The sequence below is a fragment of the Phasianus colchicus genome, chromosome Z (assembly GCF_987193195.1).
Source record: "Phasianus colchicus chromosome Z, bPhaCol1.hap1.1, whole genome shotgun sequence".
In the NCBI taxonomy this organism is placed as follows: domain Eukaryota; kingdom Metazoa; phylum Chordata; class Aves; order Galliformes; family Phasianidae; genus Phasianus; species Phasianus colchicus.
This window is the reverse complement of record NC_143476.1, coordinates 83,335,482-83,362,717: the sequence shown is the minus strand read 5'-3', so window position 1 is coordinate 83,362,717 and position 27,236 is coordinate 83,335,482. Positions and strand designations below refer to the sequence as shown.

At 53.7% G+C, this 27,236-nt stretch overlaps 1 protein-coding gene across 10 annotated transcripts in view; it reads right to left on the bottom strand.

Annotated features, from left to right (window-relative positions):
- Nucleotides 1-23,939, bottom strand: part of ATOSB (atos homolog B) — a 33,384-nt gene extending 9,445 nt beyond the window's left edge. For 3 of the 10 annotated variants that reach the window (XM_090131336.1, XM_090131339.1, XM_090131330.1), the window contains exons 1-2: nt 23,826-23,939; nt 20,523-20,612 (exon numbers count right to left, since the gene is read on the bottom strand). The gene's annotated coding sequence lies outside the window, so the exon portion shown is untranslated. The other 7 variants (XM_090131331.1, XM_090131332.1, XM_090131338.1 and 4 more) reach the window with 7 other exon arrangements.
- Nucleotides 23,940-27,236: the final 3,297 nt, after the last annotated feature.

Sequence of the window (27,236 nt, the reverse complement as noted above, 5' to 3'; positions counted from 1 at the left end):
ACACCGTGCTCTGCTCGTCTAGAACAGGGAAAGCTCCAACATCAGGTAGCTGCTTCCCTTTTCCACCTCCAGGGCACATCTGCACCATGACTTCCATGGCATGGTCAGCCACTGGGAAGCAAAATCAGCAGAAGTCGGCAACAGTCAGCACGGGGCGGTGAGCGGAAGCCACATTCTTCCTTTACGTGTCCATGCAGGATAATGTGCAGGTGCAGCCTTTGCTCTTTCCTTCTCTGTCCCACGCCCTTCTATAGTCACAGCCCTTCCCAAATCCTTATGTAGGCAGAGCCCTTTGCTCCCCAGCAGCAGCTGCCTCACAGGAAAGTCTGATATCACAAACTCATCCCAAATGAGGTCTCTATGCCAGTCCCCAAGGGATGCTAGCAGTGGGCAGTAGTGCATGCACCTAGCACAAGGGGCTGCACCTCACCCTGCCAACCCAGGTGCCATTGTCCAAAGAATCATGTGTGGAAATATCAGGATTCCACAACCCACCTCAGAAAGTCAAAATACAGAGACTCCAAACTCCTGCAGCCACAACAGGGATGGGGAGACATCACCAGGACGTCCCATCTTTCTCCTCTCCCAGAGCCAAGCAATTCCACAGCCCCACTTCTGGAGGCCTGGATGGGACAGCACCAGGTCTGAGTCCTCACTGAACAGTATGGTGCCAACTCCTGGATGCAGCATATGAGACTCCCTATGTCCAAGCCAGAGGTCTGGCCCCTCCCACACCCAAGCAACTGTGATTTTGCTGATGTTACACCCCACACTGGTTCTATGAAATAGGACTGACTAGGCTTTGCCTGCAGGGGGAAGCTTGGCAAGAACTTCTCCTGTTCACACTGAGCTCCCAGGCTAGTTGGAGGAGATGCCCCACCTGCCCCAGCCCAGCACACAGAGAAACAGGATGGCTGCTGCCAGTGCACAGGCAGAGCTCTGTATCAACCACATATTGAAGGAGGAGAAATTCCCCTGCAGTGCCACCAGCGTCACACTCCAGCTGTGGTTTTGCAGGGCTCTCCCAGCAGCTGGATCCAGAGCTTTCCTCTCTTCTTCTAGCCTGGCTAATCCTGGGGAAGGGCACAAGACTTTGCCAGCTGTGAGACACATGGTGCTAAGGAACCTGCAGAGAGGGGGGCACATTCCAGGCACTGGGACAGAGACCCTGTGATCCCGGGGGACACCAAGCCAGCAGACCAGGACACAGGATGACAAAGCCAGGTCTGGGGGTCAGGGACATGGCTTACCTGCTGCTTTCATTCCTATTAACACATCCAGGGGGAACACGGGATAAACAAACCGTGGCCTCAATCTGCTGGCAACAGAACAGGATGGCGGGAGAGGAAGGGTCCCCGGCTGGGCGATGCAGCAGCTGTACCGCATGCTGGGATGCAGCCTGCAAAAGGATCTGTTGCTGTTTTAACCGTTCCGCACCACACACATTGTGGGCCAGAAAGGAAGTGAGGAGAGTGGGAGTAGCTCTGCCAGAGTGGGGAGAGAAAAAATCTGCCAAGGAGCAGCCCTGGGACAGAGGAAGTTCACCAAACAGAAATCACAGGGCTTTGCAGAGGGCAGGTGGCCAGGTCTGAGCATCACTGCCTGAGACAGAGCACCATGACTGCGAGCTGGTGGGATGAGAGGGCTCCTTGCACCTTTCAGACAACAAAAAAACAGAAAAGCAACCTCAAACTGGCTTTTATCCTGCTTCCTCTTCTGGGCAGTGCTAAGGAAACCTTTGCAGCATCACTGGGAGTGAAACAGAATCTAAGCAGTACAGGAGAGGGGTTGCTGTTACAGGCAAGCACAGAATCATCCTCAGTACAGAACACAAGGCAAGAGAAAAGGCAGTGGAAAACTGCTGGAAAGCGACTGCCTGGAGGATAAACCATAGCTCTGTTGGTCCCATCTGAACCCAGAAAAAGGAAGGAAACCTAACCACGGAAAGTGTAAAGCCACAAAGCTCCCTGGCGCAGGCTGAGAGCAGGGCTTGAGAAGCAGAAAGTTTCCCTGTAGGACAGCAGCACAGCAACAACACAGGCATCAGAGAATGGCTTCTTCATGGCCTCTGTGAGATCGGGTATGCCACCATCAGGAGAGATACAGATAGGCGACACTGGGGACACTTCCAGCACCATCCCTGGGAGAGGTGGTAATGGGAGAGAAGGCAGTGAGAGCGATGTGATGGAGCAAACAGCACCTGAAGGGCTGAGTGGGGTGGAGGTGGCTATGGCACTCCCCTGGGGTTCAGAACTGGGGAGGAAGCTCACAAAAATGGGAAGGAGGGAGAGGGGAGGAGTGAGGATGCAAAGGAAAGGAGTATCCTACTGCAAGGGCAAGCCCTGCTCTCGGGGCTCTGAGGGAGGCCTGCTGCCATGCCAGATTTATACAGCTGCAGAGCCTCACTTGGTGCTGGCCCCTGTGCAGATAACAAAAAGGAAGCTCAGGGGCTGGGCAAGGACGGGGCAAGAGGCAGCACCCACATTAAGCTCCTGAAAACCACTGGGAACAAACCCTGTTCGCTCTGCCACCATCTCAGCAGATTCCAGAAGGGTCAGAGACCCCTATGTGCTTGGATACTCCCAGTCCCCACCATGGACTGGAGTCTGCCCCAGGCTGCCTTCCCAACCCCAGCTCCACACACAGGTGCTATAGAAGGCTATGAAGACACTGAGCCTTTGCACCCGGCCAAGCCAGGAGAACACAATGAAAGCTCTCCCAAGAAGCCTGGAGGCTTCACCCCCGGTGCCTGGTTTGCCTCAGACACCTTGCCTTGGCATTTCACATACCAGCAGCAACACTGACAATAGCCTGCAGTGGGAAGGGGGGCTGGCAGACTCTGCAGGCAGATCTTATATGCGACGGCCACCTGTGTACGGCTTTCCCCCACGTCCAAACCCCCCTGCCAGCCTCCCCTCCATGCACAGCAGCCCCTCTCCCCCAGGATAGCACAGTCAAAGAATGAAAAGCAGCTTAAAAATCCAACAGGAACATCGAGCTGCTCTCCAAAACCGACAGCATCCCCTGCCCACCCAGCCCAGCCAGGCTCAAACCTCTGCGACGCAGCCTACAGCGATCAACCCGGAGCCCACAGAACCTGCAGCACACAGAGCGGGGAAATCCCATGCAGCAGCCGCTGGCAGGAGGACAGCCCAGGTTGAGGACAGACCTTTGTCTCTGCCTGCCTGTCTCGATCGCTGCTGGAGGAGAAAGAGGGGGGCGGTGGGGGGGACAGCGAGCAAAGATAACACCCCTAGGAGGGATGTCACAGTCACGTTAATCACTTGGAATTCCAGCCAGCACAGAGCCGGGCGCTGCAAATATGGGCAGCAAATGGAGATGCTCAAAGCTCTGAAATAACTGGATCCTTTCGCAGGAGCCGAGCCCAGAAACCAGCGCAGGAATTCAGTCCCCGATGGAAGTCGTGCGACCGAATAGGCGGAGAGGCAGGCACGGCACATGCAACGCTCCGCCGCCGCCGGCTCCGCACCCCCCGCTCCGCTCAGGTGTCTGCCCGGCAGCAGCGACGGCACCGGAGGGCCGCGACGGAGAGCCCCGCGCGGAGCCCGGCCGGGGCCGTCCCCTCCCCAGCCAACTTACTCCACTTGTGGCAAGGTGCAGAACCGCTGCCAACGTGAGAGCGGGTTTAGCGGAGGAAAGCAGAGGCCTCGGAGCCCTGCCTGGCCAGGAGAGAAGCCCATGCAGAGGAGACCCCCGGAGCTGCCCACCGGCCCCTGCGGGGCGATGCGCGGCGCGGAGGGCTCGCGGGCCCGCGTCGCCTTCCCGGTGAGACGCGCGCACGGCACATGCAGGCTCCTGCTCAGCGCCTCAACGGCGATGAAAAGGCACGGAGGCTTCTGCCAGAAAACAAAGAGGCAGCGGCAGAGCTGGGGGTGGGGAAAACTCTCCGCTGCCCGAGAGGATCCCTGCGGAGGCAGCAGGATGCTGCCGAGCCGCACCGCAGCTACTCACCCCCGCCAGCCCGCGGTGGCACCCGCTCGCCCGGCGAAGGGAGGACGGAGGGTGGGACGGCCGCGGTCCCCTCCCCGAGGACGCGCGGGGTGGGAAGTGCCGCAGGACGCGAGCCAGGCCCAGGACAACAGCTGGCCACCAGGGGAAAATTCCTCCGGGCCGGCTTCTCCTCCCCGAACGCCGCTGCGCCCTTCCGCCTCGGGATGACCACCGCGTGCTCCCGAGGGGAACGTGCACCCATTGCCAAGCAAGAGTTTCACCGTGAGCGCAGCGCCATGGTCTGGGGGACGCCGTGCTGGCTTGGCGGTGGTGGTCACCCCGGAGTGACAAAGGAAGCGCCCGCAGTGGAAGCGTGTCCCTCATCACCCTGCACGGGGACACGAGGGCAGGCTCCCAGCCTGTCCCTCTACAGTGGCAGCCCGGCGAGCAGGGACCTCTGCGGCCGTGGGACCACGCAGAAGCAGCAGCTCCATCCCTGACCTCGGTGCCAACCGGAACCCATGGGAAAATTTCCACTATTTGTCATAGTCACCCACTCACTGGATGGCTGCAAGAAGCCAAATCAGTGCTGGTGGAGGGATAGGACCACGTCTGCTCTAACCCCACACGCGGGCCACAAGCAGGGCAGCTAAATGCTGTGACATGCCCAATAGGTCATTGTCCAAGCAGGACTGGATCATTGCCATGTTAAGTGATGCAGAGACATTAGGATTAACAGCCTGAGTCTCCGATGTGCCACAGGGCAGAACAACACCCTAGGGTTACTCCTGCATCAGAAACCCTGAAGAACCATATCCTAACCTGTTTAATGTGACCCCAAAGGAAAGGCAAATTAGTTACTGTCAGCTCCTGGCCCATCCACTCCATTACACAGGAACACGACCTGACCTCACTGCTCTGAGAGCCCTCCAACTGTCCTCAATGCCTGACCCTGCAAGGCAGCTCAGCTCTGCACCTGCTACAGCACACTGCCTATCGCTCCCATCCCAGCCCCATCCTCCACAAACACCAGTGTTTATGGCACCCCTGTGTACATCCCCCATGCCTCCAGCTCTCTGCCTGTGCTCTGTTGCCACAACCAACCCCAAAACTTCCCTTGTCACCTCCATAATGATCCTCCCTGCGCACACACCCCATAGGTCCGGACGGCACCCGTTTGGCAGAGCTACAGCAGTGTCACCTTTCCCTAGCTCTTTGCCAAGTTACTGCAGAACATCCTGCATTACCTGGAGTGAGTCTGAACACAGCCATCAAAGCTACAGATGGAAGAGGAAGCAGGCGGAGTGTCTGTGGTGAGGAGGGCAGCAAAGATTGTGCAGGCAGTGCTGACCCTGTGGGAACTGTCCCTTCTCACCGCAACCCCTCTTGCGATACACTTCCCTTTACCGTAAGTGCCTCCAAGGGAGGAGCCCGGGGCACTCAGCCCGGCGTCATGAAGCTGCAGCCTGCAGATAAGATGGCAGCAGCTGCAGGGACATTCAGCATCAATTCTTCTCCCCATGTGAGACATCCACATGGCATGGGAGGAAGAGATACCACATGGGCCCCCACCCAGCTCACCCCTTTCCAGCTGCGATTTAGGAAGCACCAAGGCTACAAAGGCCAGAGCAGTGCCTGGGCAAAAATCCAGGATGAGCTGTGGACATGTTTGGCTGTAAAGAGCTGCATGCATCCAGGAGGGCTACTGTGAGGAAGGAATATTTCAACCACAAATTCAATGTCCTGCGCCCTTCGGTGAAAGGCAAAATTTCTCCTTCTAGTGGGAATTGAAGGCAAGAGAGCTGCTGGCCTTTACGAAAAGGTGTCACAGCTATCACCTTAACACTTCTGTTGCTGCCCAACCAAACATATAAGAAAAATCATAGAATCGTGTGGCTCAGAAGGGACCCTTCGAGGTCACCTGGTCCAACTCCCCTGCAGTGAACAGGGATACTACAGCTCCATCAGGTGCTCACAGCCCCTCCATCCTGACCTTGGGTGCCTCCAGGGATGGGGCATTCACCACCTCACTGGGCATCCTGTGCCAGTGCCTTACCACCGACTGTAAAAAACTTCTTCCTTATATCCAATATAAATCTCTCCTCTTCTCATCTGAAGCCATTTCTCCTTGTCCTACCACCACAGATACTGATGGTCCATCCCTGTCTTTCTTACAGCCCCCTGTAGATACAGACAGGCCACTCTCAGGTCTCCCGGTGGAGTGGACGCAGTGCTCCAGGTGAGGTGTCACAGCGCAGAGCAGAGGGGCAGGATCCCCTCCCTCGCCCTGCTGGCTGCGCTGCTTTGGATGCCCTCCATCCCACTGCCCGTGTCACTGATGATGGCATTAAAGAGCATCAGTCCCAGAACTGAACCCTGAGGGACAGCACTTGTCACTGATCTCCATCCAGACAGTGAGCCATTGACCAACCACTCTGTGTGTAATCTTGCAACCAATTCTTCATCCACGTACACAAGTTCCTTCGAAGCACAGCATGGGGATACGAGGGCATTAGGATGGAAGTGCTGGATGGAGTATGGAGTTGTCAGCACTGAGAACACCAGGGCCCAGACAGTGCTTCAGGTCACAGAGAACCTCCCCTAGAGTTATCTGACAGGCGTAACCTGCAGGGATGGCACAGCACCACTCGCCAGTGTACGAGTATCCTATGATCAGTATCCTGCATCTTCACAGGATGACAGCAAATAGCATGTGTTTGAGACACCTGCACCTACAGACACAAGCACCTGTGTCTGTCTCTGTACAACATTATGGATCCCTATACAAACTCTGCTCACTGCTGCTGCAGTCTGGTTTGCTGTGCTGCTCCAGCTCAGAGTTCTCAGTGCTCAAGTATGGTATGAGAGATATCCAAGTAACTCAATGGGGCCCAGAGCAGTGTTGAGCAGCAATGTGGAGAGGAATCCAGGGGAAGGCAGTGCGCAGCACTCACATCAAGATGCAGTCCAGCATCAAGAAGCCCAAGGGAAAGGCTGAGATGAACAACTTGAAGAAGGGATCTGGGGACAAACTCGTGGGAACATCCTAGACCTTGAAAACCCACATAAAAGCGTCTGGGAAGCCTGAATGCTGGGGGCATCCTTTGCCAGATGGGGAGGCACATGCCACTATTGCTGAAGGTCAGCTCTGCTCAGGCTATGTACAGCTTCTTTGCTCTGTTTTGTTACTCTTGCAGACGGGACTGGGCAAGTGCTAAAAACCCTTTTGGCACTTGCACATGGGACACAGACTTCTGAAGCATCAGACACCAGGGTCAAAGTTAGGAGACTCAATAAACCACAGAGCAAAGCTGTTTCTGAAGACAAGGCTGATGAAGCTGCCAGCAGCCAGCCTCACAGAAGGACAGGATCAGGAAAAGAGCAGCCATGAGAATAAAAGGCTGGCAAAGAAACAGAAAATACTGGGAGCAAGTAATTTTTTCCAGACAGTCCTTTAGGCTCATCTCAGCCTCCATCTGCTCCCTATCTGCACAGGATGGCCAGGCAGTTGAAGCCTTTAAAAAGTGCCTGGTGCCTTCCCCTCTGATTGCCACTGCCTCCAGGACTGGGACAGGTAACCTCAGAGCCCTTCCAGCTCTGCTGCTAGGGGCTGGCATCTTCTCCAGACCCCAAGAGCATGAGCACCCTCCTGCAGATCACACTCCACACTCCCGGCAGAAAAGTGTGGGTGGTTTATTGCCCTGTGCTTTACTACTGCAGTGTTGGAGATGGGCTTCTTATGCTTAAGCAGGGAGAGAATGGCACGGTCCTCTGGGGAGAAGGATGCTTCAGCCAAGAAACATGGAGACAAAGCAAAGAGTAGGGTGATGCTGCAGCAACTCTGAAGGTCATGAGAAGGACAAAAAAAGAAAACAGAACGTGAGCTGTGACAATTTCAAATGCAATGAGGAAATTTTTTCCTAACATCTAATTGGAATTTCTCTTGATGCATCTTGTGCCGTTGCCTCTTATTCTGTTCCAGGATACTTCCCAGGACAGTCTGTCTGCAGCTTCTCTCCAAAGCCACTGGCACCTCCCCCATCCCTCTCCCAGCATAAACGGACCTGCTGCTCTCAGGTTCTGCTCCTCTGTTGGCCTCCAGCCTCATAATCTCCATGGCCTCACTATCACTTCCAGGTGTCTCTAAAGGATGCTGCAGCCCACTGATTTCCATCCCTCCCAGCCAAAGATACAGCCAGGCAGGACAGGAGGTACCTGCAGCCAGCCCCAAGCAGCAAGCCCCTACAGACCCTAGGGACACTGAAACAAGAGACTGACCCCAGTGCTAAAATCAGTGAGGACGGATGTTTTCAAGTATTTGACCCATAGCTCTGGTTGTCAGAGACACCAAGCACCCACCTTAGTGCCTGCTGCAAAATACCTACCTCATCCCAAGATGGGAATCCCCAATGCACGGTCTAGAAAGTTTGGCCCTACTCTCCTCCCTCACTCAACCTTATCTTTTTTTGTGTGTGTGTGTGTGTGTGCCTGCAGGGATAATTCCTTTTTTTCCCCTCCATGCTAAGAGAGCAGTAAGGTTGGGATGGAAAGCTCTGGGCAGGATCCAGACAAGGCCTGCTTGGTCTGTGTGGCACACGGTCAAGCCCCTGGCCCATCTCCACCACTCCACTGCCTGAACCCTGGGTGCTGCCCTCAGCAACAGAGCCCTGAGGATTCCCCTGCTCTCAGGAAGACCCTGCATCAGGTCTTGGGACTCTCTGAAAGCCCAGTCCTGCCACAGCACCTGCCCTGTGCTTCCTGCTGACTCACTGCCCTCTGAGTCACCCTCTCCTCCTGCCTGACTCACCCATTTTATCCATGGTGCCTGCAGCCCATCTGTGGGCGGCTGGGCAATACCACAAGCTCAGTGAGGAAGCAGCAGAGCAGCAAGCTGGTGCAAAGTACCCCTTCTCCCTCAGCACTTGGCAACAGCAGTGACACCCTGTCAAAGTTGCAGGGCAGCCCAGAGTGGGAGTGGTGCCACGCGCTGAGATAAGGAGCAAGACTGGAGATGGATTTCCTCTGGGCTCTGAGGCTGCCTTCCAAGCAAATCCAGTAGCTTTATCAGCCCTCCGGCAGCTGGACCCACCTCTGGTTGCAGGACTGTGACCCAGTGCTGCGTGGCACGGACGTGTCCCTGGATACAGCCCAACACACATTCCCATGCTGCGTACCTTCACAATTCAGGCATGAACTTGTTGAGAGCTGGGGTTTTCTTGTAGCATAGCTATGGTCACTCAGCATCAGCCTGCACTGCAGTCCTTGCAGCATGCACAGGTTTGGTCAGTTCCCCAATCCAAACAGTGGAAGCCATGTACATGATGCATAGCTGCATGTACACCTATCCTCTGTGAGACCATTTCCCAGACTGGCAATTCCTTCAACAGCAGAAGCTCAAACAAACAGGCTTTGCTCCACATCCTTTCCCCCCACCATCCCTCAGCACCATCCCTTTCCAAGGGCTCCTCAGCTGATCTCTCCTCCAGAGGTGACAGAAGGCAGATCACCCATCACTGCTGCTTGCTGTGCTGGAACACCAGTCTCAGTAAGCAGCTCCGTGGAGCAGAGCACATCCATCTGCATCAAGGAGCACATGCCTAGGCTGCTCCTCTTGCTGCAGCAGGACAGGCTTTGCTGGTGCTGCAATAGTGGTTGAATATCACGTATCCAGAGGGGTCACACAGACCCAAACATGTAGGGAGCCCTTCCATCTGGGAATTAGGACCAGACTAAGCCATCCTCCCTTCCCTGGAGGCGTTCAAGGCCAGGCTGGATGGGGCTGTGAGCAACCTGGTCTACCAGGAGGTGTCCCTGCCTATAGCAGGGGGTTGGAACTACGTGATCTTAAAAGTCCCTTCCAACCCAAACCATTCAATGACCCATTCTTTCATTCTCAGGCCAGAGAAGGACAATACAATGCGTTGGGAAGTCACATATTTAACAAGGACAAAGAACATTTTTCTGCCAAAGCACAGGGATTTACATCAGATCTCTTGGTTCTCCTACATGTATGGCCCAGCACCTCCCCACGCCTCACCATGTACTCACAGAGCCTTTCTGCCTTCTCAGGACAAACAAAATCAAGATGTGAGCCACACAGGGTCATGCAGCTTACCCTGCACACATCCATCAGGATGCTTCATCCCCACGGTCCTTCAAGGGCAGCAGGGTCGCAGATCTGCAGGGTTCATTGCATGCCATCACCATCACAGTCACAGTGTCACCAATGTGACAGTGCCGGGCAAGCACCTGAACAAAACTGCAGCCACAAGCAGGATAGGCCCAGCTGATTTAAATGCACACACATCAGCCTCTGAAAAGATGGGTTTCTCAATAAGCCCTGGGCGTCCAGGAGAACAGAGAGAACCTTTGCCCTTGGGCACCTGGGAAGCTGCTCTCACCCTGATACCCTTCCCATACTAAGCAATCTCCTGCAACTGCCTCATGCCCTCCTTCTGCAGCCTACGTGGCTGAAGACCAGCAGAGCAAACCTCCAAGGCACAGTCACAGGACTTTGCTGCCTTGTAACAGCACATTTCAGGGCAGCAAGGTGGGAACTGTCAGCAGAGATATTTATTCACTCGACTTTAAGTCAGCAACATGCTTCTGCCAAACAAAATGCCAGAGGGCAGTGTGAGAAGTGAGTATTTGGGGCAACTACAGAAGGAGTTCAGGTTTTTTGAATGTTGATGCTAAGCAGCTTTGCTGAGCAGCAATAAGTACACAAAGTTGGTGCACACAGCTTGTTAGTCTGACATCCATTGAGGTGACCCCACGGAGCTGCCAGAGAAGACAGAGCCTGTGACAGAGCCTGTTCCCCTCCCAGCACTGCCTCTCTGCCAGTGCTAGGGAAATGAAATAGCTGGAGCTGACACCAGCACTCATGGAGCATTCCCTGGGACCACTTTCCATCTCCTAGAGCACAATGAAGCATCAGCCCTTTGTTCCAAAAAATCAAATCCAAGGTCATCCAATCCAGTGTAAGGATCAGATGTAGAATTTCTTTAAATAAAAGCTTAGATCAGGGAGCATACCCATGGTGAGGAATGGAGCGGAATGGCTGAGTGCCTGATAACCAAACCTGTGAAACGTAAGGACTGAGCTTCCTCTTCTGGTCAGTAAATCTGAGTTTACTAAAATTGGAAAGCCCACCGTGTGGCTTGCAGCTGGCGCTCACCCTTCCTGCAAGCAGCAAATCCCTATTGTCTTGGCAGTCCAGATCAAATCTCCCTCTGCAAGGGGATGCTTTTGTTGACTCAGCACATCCTGCAGCTCTGCACACATCCTGGGTGGGCTGGCTCACACCGGTCAAGCCTCAGGATGGAAATGAGCTGTGTCCCCTTTCTACCTCGCCACAGAAAGAGAAATGGAGGATTCTGCCATACCTTCCCTAATTTCTTTTGCTAACCCTTCTGTTGCTGTGCCCCATGGGGTATCCAGTGCAAACAATGCAGCCTCGCCATTTCCCCCTGGATCAAAAGCCATTCCCCTTCCAGCAGGTTCTTTTTTCCTTTTTCCAACCAACTTCACACCAGGATCCTTCCAATTTAACCAGCTCCCTTCCTTCAGGGGGAAGAGCCTACTACTTTTGCTCTGATCAGTTCCATGCTCTCACCCTAACCAGGTGTATCCAGAAGCCCCACATGCTTCTCCCTGGCCAGCAAAGCACGTCGCCAGCACAGGAGGATACTCCACACATCCCTACCAACCTTGAGAGCAGAGACAGGAATGGCACAGCTTGGCCACGTTCACACCAAGGAGTGAAATATGGGGAAAATAACAAAAAGGAGCCACTGCAAAATGCATGGAGAGAAGGTCAGAACTGAGCATCTGACCCAGGCCTCCTGGCTCCCAGCCTTGCATTCTGTACTCATTTGTTTCAGCACACAGCTGAGCTTTCACTCTGGCTCTAAAGCTTCCCATGCACTCACTCTCACTGAATTCCACCATCTCTTCTCTCTCTGCTCCACTTCCAAGAGTGCTGCTGCATCCCAGCAAAGAGGTCTTGCCACCTTTCTATTTTGGCACACTGGGAGAAGCTCAATCCATTCCCTCTATTCTTATCCCAACCTTAAAAGACTTCTTTGTTCCTGCCACAAACCCTACCTCACCACCGTTGTTTAACCCTTGGGACACTGCCTCAAACTCTAAGTGCTGCACAGAAGCAAGGCCAGTTACAATATCCATGGCAGATTCCACAACAGAAGAGTGCTGACAATCTGCTGGCGGCTTGCAGGATGCAGTGAGGGAGAAAAAAAAGAAGAAAAAAAAAGCTATCTTCAAGCATCCTCATCCTCCATGGAAACTACTGCCAAGTAATGCAAGTGAGAACTCTGCAGAGAAATGGAGATGGGTTCAAAACCCTTTACGGTGCTTGCCCTCTGGATTATTACAAAATGTGCTCTAAGCAATCAGATTCAGACATGCAAGGAACAGGGGTGAGGAAGGAAGCAGGGTGGACTACCCCCTTGTTTCCCCTGCAGGGACATCTCTGTTCCTGCCTCCAGGTACAACGCAAAGACAGCAAGGGGTTTCACAGAACTACTGCTAAACACTCCTGACCCCTGTGCAGATAAGCTCAGACCTGCGCTGGAGTAGTAGTCCATAAATCAGATACTGGAAAAAGGCATGGTCATGGGATTGCCAGTGAGTGTGCAGAGGGGATGGGACAGGTAGACACTTGCCCCTAGCCAAGCAGGATCCCTGCCACGAGAGAAGGCAGTGTGGGACAGGGCTGCTTTGCAGCACCGAAAAGTGCCAACTCTGCAACACACAGGGCAGGCTTGCGCTACTGCACCCCAAAACACCACCTCTGCAGACAGGATGGGGCAGGGCCACTTTGCAGCACCCCAAAGTGTCATTTCCTACCAGCTGCTGCAACCTCCCCTCCTCTCCTTACTGGTCGGGTTCTGCTCCTCCCTGCTGCCCACGTCATGGGGAAACTGAGGCATGGTGTGCTGTCCCTGCCCCGGGGAAGGGAGCAGGCAGGCAGCAAGTGGGGTGAGGACAGCGTGAAACCCCACCCCTGGGCAGTCCAGGGTGAGAGTCTCTCTGCTACACGGCAAGCATGGCGAGTTCCTACAGGGATGGGCATTGGGATGGGGAGGGAGATGTAGGGTGGACATCAGCCCGATGACAGCACACTTCTGCAGAAGGGGGCAATGAAATTGCAGTGACACCCATCAGTGACACCACCATCAATGGGCGGAGCAGTTGCTTTCTGCCAAACAAAAAGCAAGAAGAAAGTCATTTGGCACAACCTGGCATGAGGGGATCTGCCCTCCTGCCACCTCTGTCCAACACTGCTTCCAGCTCAGTGGGGCCACCGAGTGGGAAAGCAAAGCTCATGCTGCAGAAGGCATGCAACTATAGTGCATTGCTCAGATAAGCTCTTCTGGCATCTTGCCTCGGGCTCCTATCCCCAGGTCACTGCACTTCATCCTCCTCGGCACTCCAGAGAGCACACCCTTCCATCCCCTCCCGAGAAACGTCTTCACGTGATATCTGCTGCTGTTGTCACACAAAACATCACATTACTGCCAAATATCCTTGCCCCAGCTCAATTTCCCAGGACACAACATATTAGATTAAATTCATTATCCCCTATCATTTTATAGCACAGTCTTTTCATTTCTCTCTTAACACACATCTGAGACATATCAAGTTTCAGACAGGCTCACTCCAAAGGAAATTTTCCACTCCTTCCTTACAAGAATTACGAGTGATGCCTTTTCCTTCTGCTGCTCCTTTTGGAGGTTCACTTTTGAACAGACTTTGACTTTTTTCTCCATGCCACCGCTTCGGTCATACATTCCCCAGGCTCTGGAGGGCAGCGTTCTCACCTCTGCTGGTACAGCTCCACTGGCAACATTTGGAGCTCTGCTGTGAGGAAGCTTTCAAGAGTGAGATGCCTTTCCCTTCCCAAGCAGTGAGCACAGGCATTTCCTGATAAAGCTGCTCCTCCTTACTTCCAGCCCTTGCTAAATGACAGGCTTCCTCTACCGGAAGCACCACTGAATTCTGTTCAGATACTCTAAATTTTGTAGAGAACCAGAATTAAAGCACCATAATCTATAATAAATCACTCTTAATGAGCTGCCAAGAAGGGCTGCACAGGAGAAAAAGGGAGGGCTACTTTCAATCTGAAGTCTGTTTCCTCCACAAATCCAAGCTGTGAAGCAGCCCTGCAGTGGCAGGAAACAGGCACAACAGCCAGAGGAGTGCTGTCAGGCTGGCAGCTTGATGGCACAATTTTCATTTTCTCTCTACCAAGGTTTATCACATGGTCAGAACAAACCACTGCAAATACCTTTAGATTGTCAGTCTCAGGGAAAGGCTAGCAGACCAACTCAAGACAGCAAGCTTGAGAATGTTCTAGTTCCCCAAAATCTGCTAGTATTTAGAAGGCCAACCATATCCTAGATTACATGCACAGAAGCATGATCAGCTGGTCAAAGGAGGAGATTCTGCCCCTCTGCTCTGCTCTCATGAGACCCCATCTGGAGTACTGGGACCAGTTTTGGGTCCCCCAACACAAGCAGGTCCAGAGATGGGTCGCAATCAGAGGGCTTAAGCACCATCCCTATGGGGACAGGCTGAGAGAGCTGGAGCTCTTCAGCCTGCAGAAGAGAAGGCCCTGGGGAAACCTTATAGTGGTCTTCTGGTACTTTAACAGGCCTATAGGAAAGCTGGGGAGGGACTTTTTATAAGGGCAGGCAGCCTTATATATACAGGACGAGGGGAAATTGCTTTAAACTGGCAGAGGGTAGACTTAGACTAGATATTAGAAAGAAATTCTTTACTGTGAGGGTGGTGAGACACCAGACCAGGCTGCCCAAAGAAGTTGTGAATGTACTCTTCCTGGAAGCACTTAAGGCCAGGCTGGATGGTGCTGTGGGCAACTGGTCTAGTGGAAGATGTCCCTACCTATAGCGGGGGGGTTGGAAGTAGGTGATCTTAAAGTTCCCTTCACAACCCAAACCATTCTATGATTCTATGACTTTTGGGCGTTGCTGGCTTCTAGAAGATGAACTGAAAGCAAAGCTCAGACCTGCCACTATCTACTGGGCTATCTACTGAGCTGGACTATCTTCTCACAACTCAGGGAACACAGCTAGAAGTGCCCACTGAGCCAGATTTTCCTCCTGAAACCAAGAATCATTCATGTCTCTGCTAACACTCCCAGCACTCTTTCAGCAGTGGCAGCATAAAGCTTGCTGCCAATATCCAAAAGGGCACTGGCCATTTTCTCAGTGACACTGCTCAGCTTGGTGTCCCCATCTGACTACCTGCAGGTGATGGCACATATCCCACATGGAACTTTCCGAACCTCAACACTGCAGCTCAGCCAGGAGGAAATCTCTCTTGGCTGCCTGTCCCTAAATGCTTATTCCAATGCTGCACGTTTAACTCCTCCCCTGATCAGGAACCAAGTGCGTGACCCCAGTGCCCTGGGGCTTTTCTAGTGCTTTGTGCTGTGCTTAAAAACATACAGCATGAGAAGGAAAGACAGAAAAAGAGGGAGTAGCGCTTTCAAGATGACACAGTTCTAACTCACCAGGTCACAGCGCCCAGAATCTCGAGAGCCTTAGACAAGGATCTCGGCATGCAAGGTGCTGAATAAATGGAAAATAACACTCTCTGCCCTAGAAACTGGCAATCCATGCCCCAACATGCACACACACTGCAGAACCTTCCCCATCAGGCTCTGCTATCACTCCATGGCATTTCATAGCACATCCTGGAGCCTCCGTCTGGAGGAATGATCAGAAAAAACAGGCTGTGAAAAATGGGGTCAGAATGAACCGCTGCTTGGCTCAGTGCATTTTGACCACTCTCTACCAATCATTCCTGCCCCTAAAATATTGTGATGCCAACTCCCACAGTAAGTGCTGAAGGTCACATGCATTAAGTGCTCAGGCTGTGGATCTGAAGTTGCTCTTAGCATCAGGTAACAGTGCCTCAGCTTCCCCTGTGGGAAGGAACTCAGCTGCCAGCACAGAGCGAGCTGTTCCCCTTTCTGAAGGAAGGGAGCATTCTTGGGAGCCCGAGGGAGGAAGCATGCAGCTATCTGCAGCAGACCACTTTCGGGTTCCAGCTTCACTTGTTGGCTTTCCCTTGGGAACAACATAGTCTGAAGCCCAGGGCATATTTTACAAAGTCCAGCCCGCCTGAGAATTTAAAGATGGCTGGAACTGTAGCACTGTACACAGCAGGGAAGCCCATACAAGTTGCAAAATCATCCAAAACCCGACATAGACATTATGGTGGACTGCACACAGTGACATGGCTTTCAGTGGAATTTCTGAGGCTTTGTACCCTGGTTCAGAGCTGGAAGCTCAGGCAAGGACCACAATATCTGTGAACACAGGGCTGTCTGGGCAGCTGACGGACAGCCATCCTCCCCATCCAGCTGCACAAATCCTGGCCACAGCACATACAGCAGCACACGCAACCTCATAACAACTCATATGTCTGACTAGCAACAGCTCAGAGCATCCTCTGGAGATGGGGCATGTCTCTTGCTGGATTGGGGACTGAGCACTGTAACACAGTGCCAGCCTGACCTTTGGGAGGTGTAACGAGAGAAGCTTACAGCTCGCACCATGATCCATGTCAGGATGGGCAAGCTATGCCTGCTGCCAGAGAGTCCCATCCCCCTGGCCCACACCCAAGGCTTCAGGCACATGACAGAGTACAGCTCACACAGCGAGTGGTGATGGTGTTTCCTGCTTCCTTCAGTACCACCAATCAGTGTCCGGCAAGGAGCCTGCCCAAAAGCAGCTTGAGAAGTGCTCAGTGCTCCCCTTACCTGCCCAGGGGCCTCACGCCATATCACAGGGCTCATCAGAGAGCTTGTTCCCCACTGGAGTGCAGCTACCCCACAGCAAGGCAAACCGGCTGCGCAAGACGGACGGCGCACAGCAGGCCAGGCTCCCCGGAAGATGCAGGTACAGCTGGGCCCATCGATTAACTGAGGATGAGCAAAGGCAGCAGGATGACACTGCCCTCTGTGACTCAGTGGGAAGCTCAGGTGACTGGTTTCCTGCTGGCTGGGCCTGCTCTGCAACTCCAGGCTGGATCTGGAACAACCACTGAGGGGAGAAGGAGAGGACAAAGCACCCTGACCCTCTCCCAAGCCCCACTGATGGCAGCTGTAGGTGCTACAGAGGGCTGGGGGTGCCAAGGCCTGCATCAGGATGCACGGCCACAGCATGGGCTGCTGAAAGCACGGGTTGCCATGGCAATCCCCCCAGCACAGCCTGCTGCCTCCTTCCTTTGTCTCTGCTCCCCTAGGCCTTGCTGTGCACTTCCACCATCCCACACAAGACCTCAGTATGGCATTTGACAAACCTCCAGAAGCTACACGTCTCTCCGGGGAAGGAAAGGGGGGCAGAGGTGGAAGGCCACCCCCATAAGCAATTGTCCCACAACCCATGGGATGCCCACACTGGACCAGGCATGTCACTCCAGCTGGGTGACGTGTCACTGCACTGCAAGCTCCCTCTCTGTGGGGACATGGAGCCCTTGTCCCTGACACAGAATAGCTAACCACACCTCAAAAAGCCCCACAGCTCTGCCTACCTTGTGGCAGCACAAGGCTGTATGGAAAGAAAGGACCCAGGCTCTTTTTGCAGAAGCCTAGCAGACATGTTGAAGATGGCAAGTCTCTGCTTTCCAGTCCTACCACATTTCCACTGGAGGCGGCAGTTCTGTGCTGCCACACTTAACCTTGCTGTGGCTTAAACTGGAGACAAGATCCTGATTTGCTTTCTGTCCCAAAAAACTGTTGTCTGCTGTTGCTATGTGGTATTACATGGTTACTCAGCCTGGCACGTGAGCACAGCTCCTTGCTCCTTCTCCTCTGACATGGGTGGGAGATACAAGAAAAGACAAAGGACTCTTCTGAGCTACGTGCAGGTGTGATACCTGCCAATATCTATAGGTGAATTAATTTAATTACTTAACAGAATGGATAAAACAACACCTCCAAAAGCTCTGCTTTTTTCCTCTCTGCTGCTCCTTCTCTGCTCATCCCCAGGATGAACAGGGCCCACCATGGCTGATTACATCACTTGAGGGTTAGGGCAGAAGCCTTGGTTCTTATCCAGGATGAGTCATGGAGCTCAGAACATGCAACTTCCTTCTGAAACCATCAGATGTGTCTCACACAGGCTAAAAATAAAGATGGGTCAGAACTGCAGATGCATCCTTGCACAGCATTCAGGTGACAACAAATTGTCTGAGCAATAGAAACCACAAAGTCCAGAGATGCTCTGAATTCTTGTGCATATACACAATGGAGGGACCAGGAGGCCCCACCTTATGCCAAGCTGGGCTGAAGGAAGTCGGCAGCAGATGCCGTGCAACCAGCTGGCCACGCAGAGAAGGACAGACCCTGCTCTCATTGGCTTGGGTGAACACCCACACCCAAAGGTACTAAAGAAGATTTCAATTGATTCTGGATGCATCTACCCAAGGCAGTAGAAAAAGACTACCACAAACAAGAGGGAAGCTAAATTTTTGGCAGGTGAATTCTGGAAAGCTGGTAGATGGCAGTGAGACAATGCAAAGGTCCTAAGGGTGCTTGGTACGAGGACCAAAATATACACAGGCCACAGCTATATCTGATGTGGAAAGAATTTGACTAAGACACTTTAGGTAAGTGACGAATTTAAAGTTCTTCTGAATTCCCAAGACATTATACATCTGCAAAACCTTTAAAATCTAGAACGCAGGACTTTCACATAGCAGGACTATACACAAACAGGGACTGAGAGGGACATCTGCAATGTTCGGAGGCCTAAAGTTAGCCCCAGCAGATGATCCTTTGCTCCATTCTCAAGAGCAGTGAGAACTGAACAAGGATCCAGCTGCCCCAATGCTCCCAAGAACAGAATCTCTGAATACCCAATCTACTTACAGTAGAGATGGTAGGGCAGAGGGGATTCCTTGCTTCCTTGCATAACTCCAGTGCAAATACTGGTGGGTCCCATCCCTGAAGGGTGAAGAGCATTTCCTTCAGATTTCCAGTTGGAAGAGGACCATGGGTCAATGAGAGCCTAAATGTCTAAGAGCAGGCTGAGGAGCAATGCTAGGCCAGCCACCTTCTGCTGAACATATAACTTCTAGTTTACTAGCTCTTTGAGTTTTCCAGCAGGGCATCATATCCCATTCCTCATGGAAACACTGCAAATCTACTCAAAGGTTACTGCCAGCTGCACTGAACTGAATTAGCTTCAGAGGAGGTTCAGGTTGGATATTAGGAGATGTATATTCTCTGAAAGAACAATAAGACACTGACATAGGCTGCCAAGGAAAGTGGTGGAGTCACCATTCCGGAGGTTTCCAAGAAACGTGGGTACATGGTACTGAAGGATATGGGTTAATGGGCACGGTGAGGACGGACTCGAAGTTGGACTAGATGACATTGGTCTTTTCCAGACTGAATGGTCCTATGACTCTAACAAGATTAAACCAGCCCAGATATAAGCTCCAGGATATTATTTGGTTTAGGTGATAGCCAAACCAGAAAAAAAGAGGTTCATGCTATGACCAGGTAGCGAGAGAAGCTGTTGCCTTACATACATACAAATAGGAAGTTTGTCATTTGGGGAGGCATAAAGCTCTCTCTCTAGTTATCAGGGAAGGGAAAGAAGTAGATCCAATATGGAAATCTCCATGTTAAAACATCTCTGGTCACAAAGCAGGCAAGCACTGAGAGAATTTTGTGCCTGGATCTGCAGGAAGCTCCAGCAAAACACACATATTCATTGGTTGTAGCCATATAATATATCTCCATCACTAGAAAAAGTGTAGGATCACAGCAAGGAGCAAGCATTAGTGACCACCATAACTCAGCTAGATAAAAGGGCTGCTCTGCTGCTACCAGTCTGTGTGACAGGTAATTTGCAATGCTCATGCAGAACTGACATGAATGAAGGACTCATTCCTCCCCTGCTGTTAATGTTTCGAGTGAACCTACTCCTGCCTTAGTGCCTGTGAGTCCTACTTCAGCACCTGGCTGAAGGGAATGGGAAAGAAAATATGGCCTGAGGCCCAGTCTCCACTTGCCCTGGCCTGGCCCCAACTTCCCTTGGCAGGCACTTAGAGGAAGAGCTGAACAGCCTGGGCAGTCACATGTGCTAAGCAGTGGCTTCCCTATGAAATCTCTTTTGGCCAAATTGCACCTGAGCTCTGGGCAGAGAGGCTCTGTACTGCAGTTCTCCCAAGGCATGATTTTTTCAGGTGACGGACAGCAAGCAGCAGAGACTAGCAGCTGGGAAATCTTCCTGCTCAATGCTGCTGGCAGAGAGAAGTACAAGTTCAGTGAGTAGCACAGACAGCAAGTTCCCAGGGGCTTAAAATACACTGCCCTTGAGCTTGCAATGTTGTGCAGGGCTCAACAGTCTTAGCAGCACAGGTGACAAAGCACCCAGGCTTTACCAGTCTAGTGACACCTGTTGCATAGAGGGATGGAGGAAAGGCAGGAGAAAGGCACTGTGGTCCTAGGTCTCCTCAAACAGTCCTGGAGGAGGAAAAAAACCAATACGAATTGAACAGGTGCTAACCTGAGCGTAGGGTTGAAGCAGAGCAGAACAGCAGCTCTCAGCACCTGCAGCGTGGTTTTGGGGATGTTTGTTCTGGCTGTGTTGGGTCACCTGGAGAGACAAAGGCAAGGTGCAGAGATACGTGTTAGACTCAGCAGAGAAACAATTTGCCTGTACAAGACAACTTTACCAACACTGTCTGGTAAGCAGCCACTCACATTTCAAGCCAAGAAGTTTGACAGCACGTGCACAGAGCTGAGAAACCCTGAGCAACCCAGTACTGTGATGATTCTGTATGCTCTTTCACCCTTTCTAAGGTTACCCCTACAACCAGGCCCCTGCCATTGTCACCCCAATCGCCCATGTGAGTCCAGGTTGGTTCCCTCAGAGAGCCAGAGCTGGATTCCAGAGGCCACTGCTGCTGTCATTCCTCTTATCCCAAGTGCAGTGGGAAGCCCTGGCTTTACTCCTCTCCACCTCCACAGTTGTACTTTGCTCCACCTCTGTGTGTGTGCTGGCATTTTGTTAGCTGTTAGCTTTGTCAGGCTCTCTGTACTCTGCCCACCAGACCTCGTAGCAGAGCTGAGACAGAAAAGGACCAAATGCTGCTGCTGGGGAAGTTGGGGCTCTTGGCAACTCAAACTCACGCAATCAAATGCTGCAGCGTTTCCCAGGCTACAGCAAAGGGGGAAAGCAGCAACCACTTAACAGAAGCCTTCATGAGGCCAGCCAGAACTGCCACAAAGGCGCTGTTTAAGGCTCCTCCCCATTCAAGTATAGGCTACAGAGACAATGCTGTGCAAGAGTGAAAGCTAGGTCCTTGAAAACTAGGATGGGACCAGCCTACCCAAAATGAAATCTGGAGTTCCCTGAGCCACCAGGATGATCAGCAAAAGCTGGCAAAGGGCAGCCCTTCTCTTCAGCCCTGTACCTCCAACCTCAGAAACTGCTGCCAAGTGGCTGCACTGGCAGTGCCATGCCAGCATGGGGTGGTGGGGGTCAGCTCTCAGACACAGAGAGGCACCCCTACATTGGCTTCCTGGGGCACCAATCTGTAAAATGATCACAAAGGCACCCAGAAAAATTCTGCTTGATGGTACCCACGCCTACACCACTCGCAGGTCAATTTGCACCAGCACCCCAGGAGAGGTGCTGCCAGAACACTGCACTGCCCACTGAGAAGGTTTGGGAGGGACAAAGATTTTCAAGGAAACTTATGAGTCAAAGAAAACAGCAAACCACAAAGTTTGTGAAACCAGGTTCTCTGGGGCCTATAGTCTTGCTTGCTCAAAACAGAGAAATGGAAAAACAAAGAAAAAGAGCTGGTTAGAAAAGGTGGCTCCGGGGAGCAGAGGGGCCAGATGCTGCAAACATGATGGATGGGAAACGTGCAGCTGCATTACAAGGACCCACACAATCCACCACTGGAAGGGCTGCTGGGTGCAATGCCAGGTGGACAGCAATCGGAATACCCCATAGAACACTTCCACTGCCAAATCACCCACGGTGACACGTTCTGTGAGCCATCTGTTAACATACAAATGGTTCCCTTTGGGATTTCACCCACATTGCCCTTCACACCTGTCCAGTTTCAGATTCAACTCATTAAGCCCTCCAGCCATGGAAGGCTCCAATAACTTAATCACAGTTACAATGACAGCCTTCACGAGAATGCTAAACCAATATGGCTTCACCTTTTCCTTTCTCATCTTTTGTCACACACATAAGTTGACACATCTTCTCATTCTGTACCCAGAGAGTACTCTGAGCCCCCAGACACTGTGGAAATCCACACAGCGTGACAATGCTACCAAACCTAGCACAAGGAGAGATCAAGCAGCCCAGAACAACAAAGGCAGGCAGAGGACTGGGGACGTGTTGGGAGACTTAGAATCACAGAATAGTTTGGGTTGGAAGGGGCCTCAAGACCAAGCCCCTGCTGTGGGCTGGTTGCCCCCATCAGACCAGGCTGCCCAGAGCCCCATCCAACCTGGTCCTGAATGTCTCCAGGGATAGGGTACCCACAGGTCCTCTGAGCAGCCTGTGTCAGTGTCAGTCTTGGGACAATGACTTTCAGGAGTCAGATCAGCAACCGTCTCCTCATACTGCCCATAGTCATTAAACCTGAAAAGAACAGGTCAGGTGTCCATGCCCTCTGCTAGAAGCACAGCAAGGCTGAGGCTGAAGGCCGGTACCAGACAGAGAGGATGAGGACAGAAAAGCCTATGAGCTGCACTCTCTTTCGAGGCCAGAGAACTCCCTCCCCTCTCCCCGTACCCAGGAATGGAGAAGACCTGGAAGTGCCAGGAGAATGCGGAATGGAAAGCTCAGCACGTACTGCAGGGAGCACACACGGCTTGGGCATCGAGATCAGCACTGATGAGGCTACCAGGGTGAAGCAGCAATCCCACGGCTAAGATTAAAGCCATCCTGAGGAAGAGCAGAGCACAGGGAGCTCCCCGGCCCTGCCTGCTAACAAGGTGAGCTGTGCCTGAAAGCGCACCCAAGACCCGGCACGGGGAAAAGACAGCAGCTTCCCTTCCCGCAGGAAGCTTCTCCGTCGTACAAGCTCAGAGCGGGCAGGAAAGGGCCGCGAGCCTCGGCCGGGAGCCAGAGGACGCTGAAGCCGCGATGCCACCGCAGCGTGACCCCGAGCCCGGCTCCTGCCCGCCCCCCCCCGCCCCGCTCGGAGCCGCAGGACCGGCGCTGCGGTGCCGGGGAGCTGCGTGCCGTGCCGGGAGGCGCAGCCCCGCCGGGCCCTGCCCGGAGCAGGCAGACACCGGCGCTGTCAGACAGCGGGCAGCGAGGCTTCGGGGCGGCCGAGCCCCGCGGGTCCTAACGCCCTTCCGAAGGGCTCAGCCCCGAGCAGCCGTACAGACGCGGGGACATTTCCTCCCGTTCCACCTGCAGCGCTCGGTAACCTTGGTGCCTCACCGGGCTGCCGAGGCCCCCGTCCCCACGCGCCCTCCCGGGCACCAGAGGGCAGCAGGGCTCCCCGGCGGCCGCTCGCATCCGCCCCACGCCGAGGGACGCGTTTCACCGGGGCGAGCCGCGTCCCCCCCCTCCGGCCCTGCAGCGCCGGTGCCACAGACCCCCGCAGTCACGGCCGCAAGGTGGATGGTTACCGAGGGCCGTTCCACTGCAGCCACCTCGAACCTTCTGGAACCGACGGGGCGCATTAACCCATTCGGCACCGGGCATCGCCCCCCACCCCCAGTGCTTAGCTTAGCTTAGCTTAGCTTGGCTCGGCTCGGCTCGGCTCGGCTCGGCCCGACTGCGCCGCGCCGCGCACCGCACCGCCCCGCCCCGCCCCGTCGGACCCACCAGCGCCCCCTCCGCCGCCGCTGCCGCCGCCGCCGCGGCCCTGACTGCTGCGAGGCTCCGGCCGCTCCTTCCGGGTGTCCGCGGGGACACGCCCCTCTACCCGCCCTCCCTCCCTGATTGGTGGCTGGGGCGGGGCTCGGCGCGGGGCTAGGGGACCGGCGGTGTCCGGTGACCAATGAGAGAGTGCGGAGAGGCTGACGCTCAGCCCTGGAGCCCCGCCCTTTCCCCGCCCACTCCACGTGCGGGTCTGTGATGACAGCGGGGAAGGGGCGGGCTCACGCCGCGCGGCTTCTCATTGGCCGCCGACGGAAGGGGCGGGGCCTGACTCAGCTCCCGTGGGGGGCTGCCATCGCCGTGACCCTTCACCCCGGCCACTGCCCCGACGGCACGGTGTGCTCAGGGCCAGTCACCCAGTCACAGTGTGTCCCAACCCCGCAGACCTCCGGCCCGTCAGATCTCCTGGCTTCACAGACCCCCGGCCCCCCAGCACAGTGAACACTGCCCTTTTAATCCCACACACTCGGTCTGCAGCCCCACAGACACGATGAGTCCCAGTCCCACCATGGCAGCTGAATCAGCACGGCAGCTGAATACACCCAGTACTCTTCCCACAAACTCCTGGCCTTACAGACCCCACCCCCACAGACACAGTGTGTCCTACTCCATGAATACAGCCCATCCTAGTCCTGCACGCTCAGCCTCCACCCTCACAGCCCACAGCCCCCAGACCCCCATGGACACTGCTTGTCATGCCCCACAGACACGGCCCTCACAGCCCCACCAACATAGTCACAACCCTCCCTATGGACAGACCCTCCTCAGGCCTAACTGCACAGCCACAATACTGCCCTGAACCCAGCAGACTCAGGGCCGTTTAGGGTGTTTTACACAATGAGCACCACCACAGCTGTGTGCTCGCAGGTACACACCTCCTTATTGCACACAGGTGCTGTTTTCAGGGAAGAATGGCCTGGCAGATTGGGTTTGGCCTTCCATCCTCAGCCCTGTGCTGAGGAAGGAGCTGAAAGAAGCTCAGTGTTAACAAATGGTTAATGAGGCATTATCAGCCTGGAAAACCCCACTGATGAGCTGGTTTGGCCCCTTGGCAGCTGAGAGTTGTGGGCTGCTTTGTCCTCTGCAGGAATAATGCATCTCTATGTGCTATGTGGGCAGTGGAGGATTAGTTGTATCCCACGCTATTTACCTCCCATTTAGGAATGCTTAGGGTTTGCGAGCGATGTCCCTGTCAAGCACAGTCTCTTGGCAACCTCCCCTGGTTTGTAGAACACAACTCCACGTCCAAAAGCAGGATTAAGGAGCAGCACATGAGAGCTCATGCTTGCAGGCTCGGTGGGGTGAGGGTGCCTTTGTGTTTAGATTGGACACATTCCGCTTTTTCATCCTCTCTATTTCCCTGCTCACAAACTGCATCGCTGTTTGTCAGTGGATGGACACGGGGCAGGTTTGGAGAGTGGAAGTTGGAAGAGGCACTCCATGCACGAGAAGCGTTTTCCACCCACGGCATGGCACCATCCCTGGCCACCTCCCTGCTTCCAGCAGGGTGTTTCCCCAGGAAGACGAGGTGTTCCAGGCTGTCCTTCTGCATGGAGCCCCACTGCCTTCAGGGCTTCCCTCTAAAGGCTGTGATGGCAAGGCGCTGGTGCGGTGAGTTCATGGCTGGGTGAGCGCCTGCCAAGCTGCCCTGATGGCTGCACCGCAGGGCTGGGCTGGGCTGGGCTGCTCCGGCTTGGCTGGTTTGCCAGGCAGCTGGGCTGACACTGACGGGACTCCTGTGGTTGTAGCTGTCGTCACGGAAAGGTGACCTCCTCACACACACACTTGTTTCATCAGCATAGGTGGGTAGAGCAGCCAAATTGAAAATGTCTGATGGGATACAGCAGCACTATCATAAAGGTGTTTTTGATGAGCTAGGGCGTTAGGGTCAGGCTGGGCTGGTCCAGAACCCCACAGGAACCCCAAATCTACAATACTGTGTCCCTTCCATCAACCAGCTTTCAACACCTTGCAGAGGAGGGCAGCACCATGTCCACTATAGGGCCGTGCTGGGAACACAGGCATGGGCAAGCAAACTGGCCTTCCAGGCTATGAGGCTGAAGGCAGGTCCTTACCCAGCACTTCAGCCACCATACCTCACTACCTGTCTGTACCTAACACAAAAAAGTGGATTGTAGCCATGGGCAATGCTCAAGAAGTTCATCCTGGAGCTCTTCTCTGAGCGCATTTTGGCAGATGAGTGTGCACTGCAGCTTGGCATGCTCAGGGTGCACAGTAGGAAAGCCCAAGCAAGCCCAAGCAAGTACTCAGAGGGGCATCTCCATCCCCGAGGGTTTTCAGTGCTTGGAAGCAACAGCAGATCTGATGTGTTGTGCATGTCCTGGATCACATCAGTACGGATGGCGAGATGTGGTGTCATCACTACGAACCAGAGTGAAATTGGCAGTGCATAAAGTGGTGACACATGAATTCTGCATCGAAGATAAAGTTCAAGACACAGCCCTCTATGTGTAGTGACGAGCTCTGTCTTTTGAGATACAAAAGGAGAAATCCTTTTGAATTTCCTGAAGCCTGGGCAAACCATTGACTCTGACTACTATATTGTGACAATGACTAAGGTGAAGGCTCAAACTTCCAGCATCAGGTCAGAGAAGAAGCCTTTGTCTTACAACATTATAATGCCAGGCTCTGTACCAGTATGAAGATTGTGGAGCACACTGCCAATCTTGGCTGGTCTGTCCTAAACACCCACTGTGTAGTCCAGTGTCTTCTGTCTTCATGCTGTTCAGGCTGATGGAAGATGAACTGTGTGAGCAACATTTTCCTAGCACACCTCTCTCCTTTTTGGCCCAGAAAGCTCTTACTCCATCCTTGAATACCACTGAAGCTAAAGCTGCAGTGGAGCATCAGCTCAGGCCCAGCCTGGAGCTGGGGAATTGGGGCTGTGGGATGAGGACAGGGACAGTGCAGGGATTACCAGGACAGGGGGCAGCTGCTGCAGGAATCCCCTGGAACAGGGTTGGATGCACAAATCTTTCCCTCTCTTCATGTCCCACACCCCAACTTCTCTCACAGTTTTATCCGTGCAGAAACATTTTCTTCCTACCTGCTTAAAAAGAAAAAAAAAAAAAAAAGAGTTGATAAGCTCAATTTACCAACCCAGATAGCATCTGTTGCAAACAGCTGGCTGGTGTGAGCTGTGCTGGGGCTGTTGCATGCCAAGGCTGCCCGGAGCTGTGCTGTGATGTCTCGGCTGTGCTGTGCACACAAGCCAAGATAGCACATAGCAAACATCCCCTTAATGTCTCCCTGGAACAGGGAATGTAGGCTGCAGTCAGTGCATAATGCTTTGTGTTGCTCCTTCACGGCACTCTCTGACCCTGCTGCACTGTGGGT